Consider the following 17295-nt stretch of genomic DNA (forward strand, 5'->3'; position numbering starts at 1 on the left):
CCTGTTAATATCTGTTACATAGTTGTTCTTGACAGTTATGAGGAGAAAAATGGAACTTCTTGCAACTGTAAGTTTCTAATTTTCTATATCCATGCCCATTACTCCAAAAACTTAGCCCAATGATCGACACCGAGTGCCTAGAAATACTGATGGAAATTTCCCATGTTTTATTTAGTGCCTTTCCTACAGAGCCTTATTTCAAACTAATTTCAATTAAGAACAGTATATCAGCACCACTATAATTGCTAAAGCCTATAAATTTGTGGGCCATTTCTAAGTTCTCTAAAGCATTATTCTCATTCTGGTATAGAAAGATTTTTTTTTTTAATTTTTAAAAAGCACATATGTTGATGCCCTAATGCTGAAATAATACTAAGCCACCAGCACTAGCACTGAAATCAGAATGGAAGGTGACCTTAGATCTGGGACAGGGGCCTAAAGACCCTGCTTCTCCAGGTTTAATCTTAATCGGTGTATTTGGGAAAACTCCTGGGAATTTCACGGAAGGAACAGCACACACACTTGGAGGGTCTGGGGCACTCACCGTTTACCATCTGCATGGTAGTATCTCAACATTTTATCAATCGTAATGCCCATTCCATTGTGCATCATTTGAACATTGGCCCTGTCATAATGTTTAATTTATTAACAGTTTCATCAATTTACTGTCTTCTGTTCTGTATCCAATATTCTGCCCATCCCTTCTTTCCAAATCATACATAAAATTTCCTCCTTTTCCCCGTCTATAAGAGGTGGGGATACCATGGCTTACACATGTCCTCTTTAACTGCTTCTTGACCTGCAATTAATTCAGTTGTCGCTTTGCAAATGGTTACACCTTGGCTATGCTTTTAGACCTAAACAACTATATTTCTCATAAGCTTGCTTTGTTGAGAATGCATCTTTTGAATGCTTTTCCACTCAAGCTTTTCCTCTTCCCTTCAAGTGGTTTTTAATAAGCATGACATTTGTTATTCAAGTTTGTAGGGAGCCACAGATCTGCGGTATGGTTCATGCAGATAAGGCTGTCTTAAAACACTGCATCTATTTTTCAAGGACTTCCTTTTAAAAAGGATGCAATATTAAAAACAAACAAAAAAGATACAATGATTCATTTCCCTAGTGTCTCCACTGTCTCTCACAATTTAATTCAATTTCTGTATTTCTGTGATTCTCTCTCTCTCCCCTCACAGTGGTTTTCTCCATTTTCTGACCCTGTATATTTATTATCCATACCATGTGGTATGGTAATTATTTCTCCTTGAACATAGGAATCACATCTTATGTTTCATTAACATCCTCTCCACTACCTACTATCCTCGAACTGGTGCGTATATAATAGGAAATGATTTATTTTATAGTTCAAATACTAGAATACACAGTTTTCTCTTTATCAAGCAGTGGATCCATAGATTCCTCAGACCCACTAGCAGGGCTCTTAATTCATGACACGTAAATAATGTGACATGCTGATAAGTTATGATATAAGCTAGGAAATTGTCCCATAAGGATTCATGTTCTCCCAATTGAGTAGTTGTACAACTAAATATCACAATGGATAGATAGGATAAAAAGGTCACATAGATCATCTTATTCATTCAGCAAAGTCATTCCCCTCTTCCCTCCATCTTGCCTCACATCCTTGCTAAGCACACAAGCTTCTCTAACAAATTATGGATGCCCTTAGATAAGCATCAGTTAAGAGAGTTCAATAAGATAAAGTGGCAGATAGCTTTCTTACCCTGGAGTCAAAAAACCCTCTCACAGTCCTCATGAGAATGCTTTGTGATGACTATTATGTCTTAATGTAGCTAATTTAAAATGGAGTTGGAAACTCATTCAGCAGCAGAAACAAGATCACAATAGTAGTGAAAAGGGTACTCTAAAGTAATACATAGTCTGAGATCCATTTTCTTATCACTGTTGTTTAATACTTCAAATCAAGTCTCTAATTTATTAGCTCTACTAAGTCTGAACAATTGATTATTTGCTCTGTTTTGTTCTCTCTCGGTGACACACCTGTAGCATGCCATCATGTTCTTAATGAAAAGAAACAAAAGTCTATTTAGAAAGAGAGCCTCCTTTATCAGATGCTAATAAATTACACAAGAGTAAGAGTCAAGATTAGCAGTGTTGGAAATCAAAAATCATCTCTGCTGAAATTAAAACTATAGTAAGGTAAATAGATAACTCTTGTGTAAATGGTACTCCAGGTAGGATGGGACTGCCCTCATTGCCAAGTGAAACCTACAATGGAATATTCAGAAGACATTCTTTGTTTACTCACGAAACTTCTTTTGTAGTAAAATAAATTTTGTCAAATAATATGTGGAAGAAAAGGAAGTTATGTCATACTTAAAATTGATTCCACAAGTTACTACAAGTTACATCAGGCATTTTTTTTTCTACAAGGGATTAAGTATACAGAAAACCTGCTGATGTCTAAATTGAAAAGATAAGAAAACATTCCTATATCACTACTGGTGTATTAAGTGGGTATTACAAATCTCTGGAGAATTTGCCTTCTTTTCAATTAATTACAGGACATCACCAAAGATAGAGGAAAACAAAGAATAGAGAAACATTATTGAGAAATGTAAACCAATGGCAAAGACAATCTTCTTGAATTAATTGATAAGTAAAACAGGCATAAGTTTGAATATCAGCCTCAGAGCTGGCTCCGTTTGGTCTTGGCAAACGATTTTTTGGATATGACACCAAAAGCACAAGCAACATAAGCAAAAATTTATAAGTGGGACTACTTCAAACTAAAAAGTTTCTGCACAGCAAAAAAAAAAAATCAACAAAATGAAAATGCAGCCTATGGAATAGGAGAAAATGTACATAAATCACATATCTGATAAGGGGTTATATCCAAAATATATAAAGAACTCAAGCAATTCAATAGCAAAAAGAAATCCAATTAGAAAAATGGACAGAGGAACTGAATAGACATTTTTTTCCAAAGGAGACATACAAATGGCCAATGGGTACGTGAAAAGATGCTCAACATCACAAGTCATCAGAGAAATGCAAATCAAAAGTACAATAAGATAACACCTCACACCTATTGGCATGGCTTCATCAAAAAGACAAGAGACAACAAGTGTTGGTGAGGTTGTGAAGAAAAAAGAACTCTTGTGCACTGTTGGTGGAAATGCAAATTGGTATAGCCAGTATGGAAAACAATATGGAAGTTCCTCAAAAAATTAAAAATAGAACTACCATATGATCCATGAATCCCACTTCTGCGTATATATCCAACGGAAATGAAAACAGGGCCTTGAAGAGACATCTGCCTTCCCATGTTCATTGCAGCATTATTCACAATAGCCACGATATGAAAACAATCTAAGTGTCCATCAACTGATGAATGGATAAAGAAGATGTGATTGATACACACACACCTGAATATTATTCAGGCATGAGAAAGAAGGAAATCATGCCATTTGCAACAACCTGGATGAACCTTGAAGGTATTACGCTCAGTGAAATAAATCAGTCAGATAAAGACAAATACTAAATGATATAACTTATACGTGGAATCTAAAAAAGCAAACACATAGAGGTAAAGAGTTGAGTGGTGGTTACCAGAAGCTGAGGGGTGGGGGAAATGGGTAGATGTTGGTCAAAGAGCACAAACTTCCAGTTATAAGATGAATAAGTTCTGGTGATCTAACGTACAGCATGATGACTATAATTAATAATACAGTCATGTGCCGCACAATGATATTTTGGTCAATGACAGACTGCATATATGACAGTACCATATAGCCTAGGTATATAGCAGGCTATACCATCTAGGTTTCTGTAAGTACACACTGTGATGTTCACACAAAAATGAAATTGCCTAACAACACCTTTCTCAGAACATATCCCCTTTGTTAACTGTCACGTGACAATACTGTATTATATACTTGAACGTTGCTAAGAGGATAGGTAGAATAGGTCTGAAATGTTCTCATCACAAAAAAGAAATGGTAATTATGTGACATGATGAGCTGTTAGCTAATGCTATGGTAGTAATCATTTTCAGTATGTAAGTGTATCAGATTAACATGTCATACACCTTAAATTTATACAATGTTATATTTCAATTATATGTCAATAATGCTGAGAGAAAAAAACAAACAGACCCCTTCTCTAAATGACCACATTCTTGCATAGAAATAAAGGGAGCACATTCAATACCAGAAGCCATGAAAAAAATAAATAAAACAAAAAGCTTTTTTTAAAAAAATCCAAGATCTGGGGCCAGCCCAGTAGTGTGGTGGGTAAGTTGGCATACTCTGCTTTGGCGGCCCAGGGTTCACAGGTTCAGATCCCGGGCATGGACCTACACACAGCTCATCAAGTCATGCTGTGGTGGCGTCCCACATACACAATGGAGGAAGATTGGCACAGATGTTAGCTCAGGGACAATCCTCCTCAAGCAAAAAAAGAGAAGATTGGCAACAGATGTTAGCTCAGGGCCAAATCTTTATCACCAAAAAAAAAAAAAAAATCCAAGATCTACTACAGAAAGAATTATCAAATATCATTCTAATAGTTGGTTACTTGACTTATTAATTTAGGCTTTTTGTGAAGTGTGTGTGTTCTTTTCTTTAACTTGCTACAATTTATTAGTCAGTTACATTTTAGTTTACAGAGTGCTGTCCTTTAAGATAAGAAATGGTTTAAAAATAAATTGTACAATGCTGATTTTCACTAAATCAGAGGCCATTCTGTTCTCCAACCCTCATTCTAATTTTGAATTGGCAAGATATTGAGTAACAAAAAAAAATCACTTGAGTACCAATCATGTGCCCAGAACTTTGTAGATGTTCTGGGAGACACAGGATTTAGTACTGAGAGCCATTCTCTTAGGATCTCGCGTTCCCTGAGTTACAAATGTTAATGAGATGTTTTTACAATGACAGCGTCCCCTACAAGAAAGGAATCATGTTAGTAATGAAGGGATGACTCTCTAGAAATTGACTCAGCCTCTACTGCCTTCTTGAAAGGCTCTCTTCCTTTAACTTTCATGACATCTTTTTCTTCTGGTTTTTGTTTAACTTTGGGTTACCTTATCCTATCTGAAATTACTTATTTAACGTTTATTTTCTATCTCTTCCTAGTAAAATTAAAGTTCCAAAAGAGCAGATACTTTGCTCATGTTATTTTTAGGGCTTAGAACAGTTCTTGAAATGTAGTAGTCATTTAATGTATATTTGTTGAATGAATGAATGAATTTATCCATTCATGAATTCAACACAAATATTTTGAATTCAAATAATGTTGGTTCCTTAACATCAAAGTGCTTAAAGTTTATGATGAAGTCAGTCATGGAAACAGGTGAAATGATGTGATAAAGGCCATGATCAAGGTACGTACGTACAAGTCTTTCTGGAGACAGGATATCTAAACCCAGTTTCAAAATATAAGTGTCTAAGAGCTAGCAGAAGTGCAGTGGGGATAGGATAGATAAGAAGAGAAGGAGGAGGTACATCAATCAATAGGACAGAAGAGCAGTGTATGAAAAGGCAGCAGATCCTGGTGGAGTCAGGAAACTCTAAGTAGGTTAATACAACCAGACGAGTGTGTGTGTGTTGGGCATGGAGGAGGGGGTGGTGGTGGGTGAGTGTTGATTGTAAGAGGAAGGTTGGAGTTAGAAAACATGAAATTGGAGATCAAAACAAAGACCAGATGATGAAGGGCTTATTAGTCAAGCTAAGGAGTTTGATCTTGAAGGCAGATAGAAAATTTGACAGTGCATAACATGATTTGATTTTTAGAAGTATGTGAAGTAAATTAGAAGTAAGAAAAAAGCTGGGAGCAAGGAGACAGTTTAAAACCAGTTGCAATAAGTCAGGAGAGAAATTGCACGAATGTGAATTAAGGATGAAGGAATAAAGAAGAGAAGGATTCCAAAAGAAGAGAGAAATTATAGGACATGGCAGTGGTTTAGGTGGTGGGTTGCTGTGCGAAAGGGAGCAGTCATGGATAACTCAGGATTTCTGAACTGATTAGACAGAAATCCAAGAGGTTTATGCCTTAGTGGAGGACGAAGCAAAGAGGTCGGTTTTGCATGTGTTCAGTTGCAGTTTCAGGACATTCTGTGGAGTTCTCTAGTTGATCAGAGCTCTGAAGAGACAAATGGGTAACAAACTGAGAAAGATGAGAAGAAGAGAGAGCCAAGGATGGAACTCTGCAGACCATCAAGAGTTCAAAGACTAGTGAGCAGAACTTTATTAAAGACACTGATAAGAAGTAACTCTGCTCTCTTGGAACTCTAATTTTACTAAGAAAAGATAGAAAATAAACATTCAATACGTAATTTAAAATAGGGTAAGGTAAACAGAAGAAAGAAAAGAGAATCCTAGGGCCTTAAATGTGGATATTAAATTCAATTAATGAATATTTAATTTAATATCAATTTTCATTTTTTTCCTTCTCAAAAGAACTCCATTCCTGTTTTAAGATGGCAATGTGCCCACTCAATATATTCACTTCTTGGAATTTCTCGTAACTATGTATGTCCATGTGATGCAACCCTAATCAATGAGCTCAAGTCACTGGATGGGCCAGTCCAGGCTGTTTTTGCTTTTTCTTTTCTTTCTTTTTCTTTTTTTTTTTTTTGGTGAGGAAGACCAGCCCTGAGCTAACATCCAATGCCAATCCTCCTCTTTTTTGCTGAGGAAGACTGGTCCTGGGCTAACATCCATGCCCATCTTCCTCTACTTTATATGGGACGCCACCACAGCCTGGCTTAACAAGCGGTGCATCTGTGTGTGTCCGGGATCCGAACCATGTGCCCGGGATCCGAACCCGCGAACCCCGGGCCGCCGCAGCGGAGCGCGCACACCCAACCACTTGCGCCACCAGGTCGCCCCTTGTTTTCTTTTCTTCATCCATCCTCCTACCTGGAAAGTGGAATAGGTGATTATCAGCCATGAAAATTTGTCATGCCCTAAGGACATAAAGTAGGAGGAGAGGAGCCTGGTTCTTAAACAGCAGGATCAGCCACCGCTCCATGTCTGGTAAGAAAAACAAACAAGCACTTACCTGTTAAGCCACTTAGGTTTCTGTTAAGCGCACCATAATGCAACCCTAACAGATATGGTGGTCATTCAGTTATTAGCGGAAGAAACATGTGCTCACGTGCTTCAGAGAATCAGCGGTGAGTGTGCGGCACATTTTACTATTATGAAAATATACAAATAATGTTAAAAATGTTTTCGTGAAACTTTACATCTTATATCTACATGGGAGGATTTTAAATTTAGAGACAGAAAAATATGTATTACTTATGATTTCAATTCGTATGAAACAAGGTGATATAATTTTATAATATTGACATCAATATATTCCTGATTAGAAAATACAGTAAATAAATGACACTATGAAAATACTTATAAAAGGTTGGACATGGACAGAAGAAATCACTTAAGAACAGAAGGTGTGACACTGATAATTTTCTTGGTGGGAAGGGTGGTGGTGGGGGACTAATATTAGCAGCAAATGCACAAGGTCGTGAAGACCAATAAGGTCTTTTGCCTTCCACACTTTTAACTCATTGATTGTCTAATAATGGTAATTTCAATATTAGAGCTTTATTTCTTCAGCCTCTGACTCTAAATTTAAAATAGAAATTACATTTAAAATTAACCTAGGCAGGGGCCGGCCCCATGGCTTAGTGGTTAAGTGCGTGCGCTCTGCGGCTGGCGGCCCAGGGGTTCGGATCCTGGGCGCGCACCGACACACCGCTTCTCCGGCCATTCTGAGGCCGCGTCCCACATACAGCAACTAGAAGGCTGTGCAACTGTGACATACAACTATCTAGTGGGGTTTTGGGGGAAAAATAAATAAATAAATAAATAAAATTTAAAAAAATAATAAAATTAACTTAGGCAGATTAATACTTAAGTTTTCATTAATCCTTTTCTCTTTAGTGGAAATAAGTTCATCAGATTCTCTTTAGCCAGTATGGATTGTGTGTGTGTGTGCGGCACATGTGCGTGTTTGTGACTATATGACTATATGTGGAGTTTGTGGTACAGACAGGAGGAAAGAAAACGAGCAAAAGAATTTGCACTCCCCAATTTTTTTTCTATGGGGTGTCTTTGTTCCTAATTATGCAAGATTAAACATCAAATTAAAAAGCTTACATTTTATTGTTACTTGAAACAAATAATATGAGTTCAGCCTCCCTAGAAAGACGGAGCAGAGCAATTCTTCATAAAAGGCTCTAGGAGCTGTCTCCAGAGCGAATGTTGACACCCTGCCCTGCGGTCTCCAGTAGGATATTAAGTATCAGCTCCCTCAAAGGTTGGCGCCAACCTTCTTCTTCAGTGCACCGCAAACCAGAATTAATTGCAAATCAATCGAACAAATACAAGTGATCAGTAAACCAGTTAGTAATTTTAGCTGTTCATCGTGTCTTCATTTACGATGGGAAAAAGTGGGAAATGGGGGTGCTTTTTAGACCACATATAAGATTCCAGTCTTTCCCTCACTGCCCCCTGCTTCTCCACCCACTTACATTACAAAACAATCTTATGCAAACCCTGTGAAAAGCTTATGTTGCATAAATATTATGCAGGTCGTCACTGAATTTCTCCACTTTATTTTAGAAGTAGAAATTAGCTTTGGCAAATAATTAGTGGAGAAAAGGAAACTAAATAAGTTTTCCTATGCAAATACGGTATGTTCTATTTTAAAATCAGTTTGAGAAAAAATTGATATAAGATTTTTTTCCACAATTTTTGTTATATTACACTCATCCTCCTCTTAAATGATAAATGTATGAAGTTCTCTGATTTGAGGGTAAGTAACTCTTAGAGGTGTATGTCAGTCTCTTTCCTAAATTTCATTATGTGTGTGATATCTTTTTCTTTCACTATTCTTTGCTGTACAGAAATTATAATATAAACATAGATAAATCTATATTTTATAGCTTTCTCAGTTTCCTGTCTGTCCCAAATGAATTCGCCTTTGATAGTATGTTACCTGTTAGTGAGTTGAGGTTCATATTATTTACCTTGTATAGGCCTGCACTCTAATGCTGATTAGGAATTTTTTCTTTGTTACTTAATTGCAGGGCAGAACATCAATTTCCAGTGACCTACTGAGCTGGGTTTATATAAAATTATTCTGCTTGAGAAAGAAATTAAATTCAAGTTAGCACTGCCATTCATAGAAGATGAGAGGTTTTTAGTCTGGCTCAAGAGATGATATTTAAGGAACTATGTTGTCTTGTTGTGGATTCGGGTCATTGTTAATATTGTCTTGTGAGTACAAATGATGGTAGCCAATAAAAGTAAGTTTTTACATACACTGGTTAAAATAAAATGATTTCTTTTGAGAGCAGTTGAAATTCCCATGGAAATTCAACCAGCTAACTTAGTTACAATACTCTTCTTTTCTATAAGGCTCTGTTGCTTAAAAATCAATGATAGAGAAAATCTAAATGGTCATCGTGTTGCTTTTATCACTGGAGAGTAATCTATCTACTTCAAAAATCTTTTCTTTCACAGCAGGTCTCCAAAGATAAATGTATCTCAATAGGAACTCCTAAGATGAAGGAGTAGATTGTCTAATACAATTAAAATAAGGAAAATAATTATTGTTTTCCAATAAACACTCTCAAAGCCTGTCACAAAATTTATTTAATATTACCTACCTTTCAGTTATTATTTGTTAAATGCTGTGAACCTTCTCCGTTATCAGGGAAACATTTTTTTTTTTTTTTGTGAGGAGATCAGCCCTGTGCTAACATCCGCCAATCCTCCTCTTTTTTTGCCGAGGAGGACGGCCCTGGGCTAACATCCGTGCCCATTCTCCTCCACTTTATATGGGTCGCCGCCACAGCATGGCTCGCCAAAGCAGTGCGTCGGTGTGCGCCCGGGATCTGAACCAGCGAACCCTGGGCCGCCGCAGCGGAGCGCGCGCACCCAACCGCTTGCGCCACCAGGCCGGCCCTGCAGGGAAACATTTTTAGTGATTTTCTTACATTATAGGAAATAACCCAGTCTAGAAGCAGGTGTTAGAGAAACTGTGTTGGTGCCAGTGAAAGAAAAATAAGCAAAGCAATTCAAGGTACTCTCTACAAATGATATAATTGTCATTATAGGATTATATTATAAAGTTATTGAGAATTGAATGTAAAACTGATTAGCAAAAAAAGCAGCTATCATTCTGTAAGGACTTGGGGTGAGGAGGGACTGGGTGGTCAGTAGCAGACATCGTCTAATATACCCAACCTAGACTGCATAGCTTTCTCTAGGTTCACTCTGTAATTCAGCCAACCAAACTTATGTGTGATTGTCTCAGTACAAACAGAACTTTAAATTAAAGAAGTTCTAAGATCTGAGTCATCATTTCTAACCTTATAACCTCTAAGCAAAGTGTACTAGGTAGGACGGGCACATTTCTAGGAGCTGTTAAACTCTAGGAATGCCAGACGAAGCACGCACTTGAGGACATTTAAAGGAATTAACTATGAGTCTTAAATCAAGAGAATGATGCTATATTTTAATTTTTCTCAGAAAACTCGTGTCCTTTCATCACTACCTTGAAAAACAGTATAGTATTTAATGACCAAATCCTCACAAATAGAAAATAACTAGAGATTTGCTTTGTTTTTACCAAAACACACATTTTGGAAATCACGACTCTCCACTGATGTTGTTGGAATAGATAAGTAACATCAAAACAGCTTCATAAGAAAGTTAATATAAGAAATAAGAGGTACACATTCAATTCCTCATCAATCGATCTCCTCACATTTCTACTAGGTTATAAAAGGAATCAGTAGTCACATTTGCGTGGAGATTTTCTTTCATCACAATTCAAGCTTGGCAGCAGACAGCACATAGTTGAGTATTGAGTTTTTGTATCTGCTCTGACAATCTCTGTCTTTTAATTGGTGTACTTAGACTGTTTACATTTAAAGTGATATAGTTGGATTAGTATCTACCACGTTTGTAAATGTTTTCTATTCATTGCATTTCTTCTTTATCTCCCCCTCACCTTCTCTTCCTTCTCTGGTCTTAATTGAGAATTTTATATCATTCAATTTTATCAGTTCTATTAACATGTCAATTATGCCTCTTTTTAAAAAAATTTAGTAGTTGCCCTAGAGTTTACAATATATATTTTAAACTAATCTAATTCTACCTTCAAATAACACTATATCACTTCATGCAGATACCTATAACACAGTATTTTCAATCTCTTTCTCCCATTCCTTGTGAAATTGCTGTCATTCATTTCCCTTGTCCACATACTATAATTACCTAAAAACTATTGTTATTATTACCTTCAACAGTTATCTTTTAGATCAGTTAATAATATAAAAAATAAAAGATTTTATTTTGCTTTCATTTATTTGTTCTTTAGTGCTCTTCTTTTCCTTATGTAGATCCAAGCTTCTGACCTATATCGTTTTTCTTCTGCCTGAAAAACTTAACATTTTTTCCAGAGCAGGTAGGCTGGCAATGTGTATGTTACACCTTTTGAAATCATCGTACAGTTTTGTTTTCTTTTTACTTTTTTTAAAATTCTTTTTTCTTTTGTTTTTTTCAGTTGGGGAAGTCTCTATTGACTCATTTTCAAGCTTATAAGTTCTTTCCTCACTTGCGTTAAGTATACTGTCGAGTCCGTCAAAGGCATTCACCATTTCTGTTACAGTGTTTTGATTTCTGGCATTTCCTTTTATTTCTTTCTTAAAGTTCCCATGTCTCTGCTTACTTGAACCATCTTACTTGCTTGTTTTCTAATTTGCGCCCTTAACATGTTAGTCACAGTTAATTTAAATTCCCTGTCTCATTATTCCAACATTTATGTCTGAATCTGTTTCTGATTATTGCTTTATCTCTTCAAACTGTTTTTACTTGCCTTTGGCATGTGTTGTAATTTTTGGTTGAAAGTTGGACATGTGTATTGTATAATAAGAACCGAAGTAAGGATGTGGGTAGTGTGAGGATGTGTGGTAATCTGGCTAGGAGTCAGGCTATGTTTGTTGTTTGCTCTAGCGATAGATGCCAGAGGCTTCAAAGTCCTTTAATGCCCTTATTTTTGTCTCCTCTCTTGACTTTGGGCTTCCCTATGTAGTCCTCCTCTGAAAGTATCTATATCAGCTGTAGTACACGGTTATCCTTGAGGATTGTTGGTGTTGTAGCAATGTGTGGAGGACAGAGAGAGTTCCATACTCTTCCAATTGAATCTCACCACTGTTAGTGAGCCTGTGTCTTGGGGCTATGACACTCACAAATGTTTCCTTCAGTGGTATAAATTTTTCCCTGCCCCCTACTCCCTTTCCTGACTGCAATGCCCCCAATCTATTTCCTTGAATCCTTGATCCATTTTGATATTTTTTTATTATTGTTTGTTTGGTTTTTGTTTTCCCCCCTCTTAGGTGAAACAGCAAGGCTACAAGTGGCTCTAATGGGAGGAGGAATGCCCTTCCTCCAGCTAGCATAAAACTTCGGCAAAGTCATTTCTTCTAGAGTATAGGCCTTTTACATGGAAAAGGTTCTGGCAATATTTCACAGTGATTACTCTTTGCCCCCTCCTGCCAGAATCATAAGGGGATCTTTCTCGGATCTTCACCATGAGAACTTAGGTGGCGGGTAGTTGCTGGATGTAAAGCCTATGAAAAAGGGGTGGCTCCTCTAAGGCTGTGACCCCAGGAGTTTCTTTACTCTCATGATTGTTGACACTCAGACTCTAACAATTTGTCCAAATGACCATTTAACTGTTCCTGCCAGTGTATGGCTCCAGCAACTTAAGCTCCAGATAGGCGGATCTCAACTCTGTCCCTCGGTATGAGTCTGCCTCGCCAGATTTTGGGGTGGCAGAATGCCTTGTAACCTCAGTTCTTTTGAAGGACCAGAGAAAAACCATTGATTTTCAGTTTGTCCAGTTTTTTCTTGTTTGAAGGACAGGAGTGATGAATTCCAATCTCTTTACATGTTAGAGCAGAAACCAGAAGTCAGTGCTATAACACAAAGAAGCACGGGCTATCACAGTAAAACATAAGGATGCTAAAACTCAAGAGTCAGAGACAGAAAAACTTTTGGAGCTAAATCACAATAGAAATATTAGCCATGTGAAGATTCAAAGAAAGGACTTTCTAGACAGACAGTCTCATGAACAAAGGCATGTTGGTGCAAGAAAGCAATAGAAGAACATCACGTTCTATAACCTGGCAATGTATAGAGTGCAAGTACTATGAAATAAGTTGACCAAGAGAAATATGCAAGGACTTGCATAATTTTCTAATATTTTTTGTTCAATTCTTTCCTGGTATCCAGTTACCTAAAATCAAAGTATGTAATTAAAAGATTGATGTCAGTACACAGAATCAGCTCACAGTTTAGAGCGAAGTTAATAGTCTAATCTATCAAAGAAAAACATTTCCTGTGATGAAAACGTGTCTTCCTCTTTTCTTGCATATTTAAAATAAAACAAATACGTATTAGTTAACTTTAACAGGGAATTACGGCAAGAAGTAAAACAACTGTATGGTTTTGTTTGGCAGGAGTGAAGGAGAACAACAGAGAGGGTGTATAAAGAGACCTTGAGGCAGAGAGGCTAACCAGAGCACGGTTCCTCTTATTGCTGTAGCCGATACTCAAAAGTGAAGACTTTCATAAGCGCTGAGAACAGAGAGCTGTTGAACATCTCCTCCCCCTACAGGTGAGCACCCATCTCAACCTCTGTGTAGGTAGCCATAGTAGGCAATGATGTCAAAGGATCATTGGATTTGACAGGGACAAAGGCTTTTAACTTGTGCGATATTATTTTCATCTTTATAACTCAAATATGACTGTTGGATTTATACACTAACAGAGAAAGAATGCCATCCCAGGAAACTAAAATCAAGTGACTGACAACACTGCTGCTTTTATCTTTGGTCTATAGTTTATATTTTAACTCTCCGGAGTCAAGGTCTTTATTCGTTTATCCTTTTTTCTCTCTTTCTGAAGAACCAAGAACACTGACAATGCTACTTACATAAAAAATAGGAGCACATATAAGTTTACGATCAAGTGAGAAATTCTTATTTGTTTTAATAACATAAAAAATATTTTGACTTCTAAATGGCTTAAGGAGCTTTTAAAGAACCTGGAAGATTGCATTAAATCTAAAAATATATATCTTTTCTGATTTTTATTTCAAACATGAAAATAAACATTGTCTTTGATACTCTAATTATGAGCAGTATATTTCTGCCTCTCTCTAGCCATGGTCCTGAGGCTGAGTTTCCTGTTGGAGGTTGTAACAAGATGATAGAGAAGAGATATAATAGAGCAATTACTTCATAATAAACGTGAAGATGATCAACTCTAGAAGAGCAATGGTATGCCCAGAGAATCTCACTTACCTTGGATATGGCTTCTATGGAAACCTTTCCTTTCTTCCCAACTCTGAGCCCCTGGTCTCTTTGCATTCCTCTTCTCTGCACTCCTCTTTCCTTGCATTTTTGTCTCCATGTGTATGGCTTCAGTTGGATCTATTTGAATTGGAGAATGTCTTTCTAGCAAGTAAACAATCGCTCAGGTTCCTTAAATCTTCAACAGCCTGGGCAAATCCTCTAGAAGCCCGATATCTGTTTTCCTTAGTAGTACTTGTTGGGAGCTGGCCCAGTGGTGTAGTGGTTAAGTTCAGCATGCTCCGCTTCAGATGCCAGGGTTCACTGGTTCGGATCCCGGGTGTGGACATACACCACTTGTCAAGCCATGCTGTGGAGGTGTCCCACATACAAAACAGAGGAAGATGGGCACAGATGTTAGCTCAGGGCCACTCTTCCTCAAGCAAAAAGAGGAAGACTGGCAACAGGTGTTAGCTCAGGGCCAATTTTCCTCACCATAAAAAAAAAGTACTTGTGCAGACTGCTGATGGGAATGCAAACTGGTGCAGTCACTATCGAAAACAATATGTAGATTTCTCAAAAACCTAAAAATAGAAATACTATATGATCCAGCTGTTCCACTACTGGGTATTCATCAAAAGAACATGAAATCAACAATTCAAAAAGATTTATGCATCCCTATGTTCATCACAGCGTTATTCACAATAGCCAAGACACGGAAGCAACACAAGTACCCATCAATGGATGATGGGTAAAGAAGATGTGGTGTGTGTGTATATATATATACACACAATGGAATACTACTCAGCCATAAAATAACGCTGAATAACGCTGCAATGAACACAGGGGTGCATGTACCTTTACAAATTGGTGTTTTCAAGTTCTTTGGATAAATACCCAGCAGTGGAATAGCTGGATCATATGGTAGTTCTATCCTTGATTTTTTGAGGAATCTCCGTACTGTTTTCCATAGTGGCTGCACCAGTTTGCACTCCCACCAGCAGTGTATGAGAGTTCCCTTCTCTCCACATCCTCTCCAACACATAGTACCATTATGTATTAATATTCATTGTACTGCTGGTCATCACCTAAAAGCCCAAGATCAAAACTCCAAAAGGATGCCACTTCCTCTCCACAGACATCAGCAAAAGAATATATATAAGAAAAGCCACACTTCTCCATTACCAGTCATCTCCTCAGTTGATCCAAGATGACTACCTTGTCTGGACAAATAAATATAGTACACAATTTTTAAACTCAGGGGTTAGGGCTATTTAGCAAAGGTGGTGAATGATTCAAGTTGGCCAAATGTTCAAGGCTAATAGAAATAGATTTCCCTTCAGGGCCCAAAGGACCACCAACTGAGAGGTTAAGCTTCTTTTCCCAAAGGTGTTACATCTTCTAGGGGCCTCCAGTTCCTAAACACCTTTCCTGGCTTTCAGATTTGGCACTGCCACCCAACTTCTTCAAAATTTTCTTGCATAAAACTTCACTCTACGCACAGGTTAGGACCTCATCCTGGATCCATCTCTTTTTATCCCAGTTGTACATTTTCCAAGTGTGAATCATTGATTCTAGAAATTATCTCAGAATTTCAGCAACACAATAAGTGCTGGTCACACCACCACAAGCTGAATATAAAAGAGGATGGGAAGAGGCTTTGAGGTTCCAAGTTTTGAAAGCAAATCCAGAGTGAGTAAAGGCCAATCAGATTAGATTTCCTCACCAGTGTGGATTTCAACACAGTGGATGCTTTAACTATTTTACTTGAAGGACAGAGCATCATTACACACATCTCCCGAGGATCAAAAATTTTCAAGGACAGTATAGACTAATGACATTAGAGATAGAAAATATTTGCAGAGTGCCTTCTCCATCAATGAACTTTGTAATTTACATTACTATGTTGAACAATAAGTTCTCTTAGAGACCCCCAAATATTTGTACCACTCTTTTCTACCTTCCCTACTGAGTCAAGAAGGAGGCAAAAATATCAGCCAGCCCTGCTGGTCTAGCAGTTAAGATTCAGTGGCAACCCGGGTTCATTTTCTGGTCAGGGAACCACATCACCTGTCTGTTGGTTGTCATATTGTGGCAGCTGCGTGTTGCTGTGATGCTGAAAGCTATGCCATTGGTATTTCCAATACCAGCAGGGTCACCCATGGTGGACAGGTTTCAGCAGAGCTTCCAGACTAGACAGACTAGGAAGAAGGACCTGACCACCCACTTCTGAGAAAAATTGGCCATGAAAACCCTATGAATAGCAGCCAAGCATTGTCTATCTGATATAGTGCCAGAAGATGAGAGGATGGTGCCAGAAAACCAGGCAGGGTTCCACTTTGCTGTACACAGGGTCGCTAGGAGTCAGAATCAACTTGACACTAACAAAAATATCACCTTTATGACTGTTAGGGGCCAAATTGATGGATGTGGCTTTAGATCTCTTTGCCACAGGGGCTTGCACTACTAAAGTCCAGTTATAGGCAAAGTTGAACTAGGACAAGCCCTTCCACGCAGATGGGGTGTACACAGCCCTGATTTATCACATAAAGGAGCAGAAGGGAACTCATTCTTCCTATGATCAAGCTTGTACTCGAGAGGAGGAAAAGGACAGATATGATCTGAGTGTGCCTAGTTATTCTCAAAGTCACTCTACCTCTCTAAGTTCAGTCAGTAAAGAAGTAAAATGTGTGCTTAGGGAAAATCTTTCAAGAAGACTGAGAAAGCAGAGAGGGTGTTTCCCTCTAACACAGAGTAGTACAAGTCCACATTGCCTTATCCATAACTTCAAAATCCAAAAAGCTCTATTTCTTTTTTAAAATTTGCAGCCAACTCATTTGGCTGCAAAACTTCAACTGAACAGCCATTTGTTTGTCGTTCCTACTTGGGGTGAATATTAATTATTTTTGTTATAGACATACTAACCTGTTATTAAGCTA

General features: G+C 37.7%; 1 long non-coding RNA gene across 1 annotated transcript in view; it reads right to left on the bottom strand.

Annotated features, from left to right (window-relative positions):
• The window catches only part of LOC147914623 (uncharacterized), a 110295-nt gene that overhangs the window by 17220 nt on the left and 75780 nt on the right, over positions 1 to 17295 (bottom strand). Inside the window, exon 2 of the long non-coding RNA XR_015555057.1 lies at positions 14369 to 14726. This is a non-coding gene — a long non-coding RNA (uncharacterized LOC147914623). The remainder of the gene's footprint in view (positions 1 to 14368; positions 14727 to 17295) is intronic.

This window comes from Ceratotherium simum, chromosome 18 (assembly GCF_057802395.1).
Source record: "Ceratotherium simum simum isolate JZ-2026a chromosome 18, ASM5780239v1, whole genome shotgun sequence".
Classification (NCBI taxonomy): Eukaryota; Metazoa; Chordata; class Mammalia; order Perissodactyla; family Rhinocerotidae; genus Ceratotherium; species Ceratotherium simum.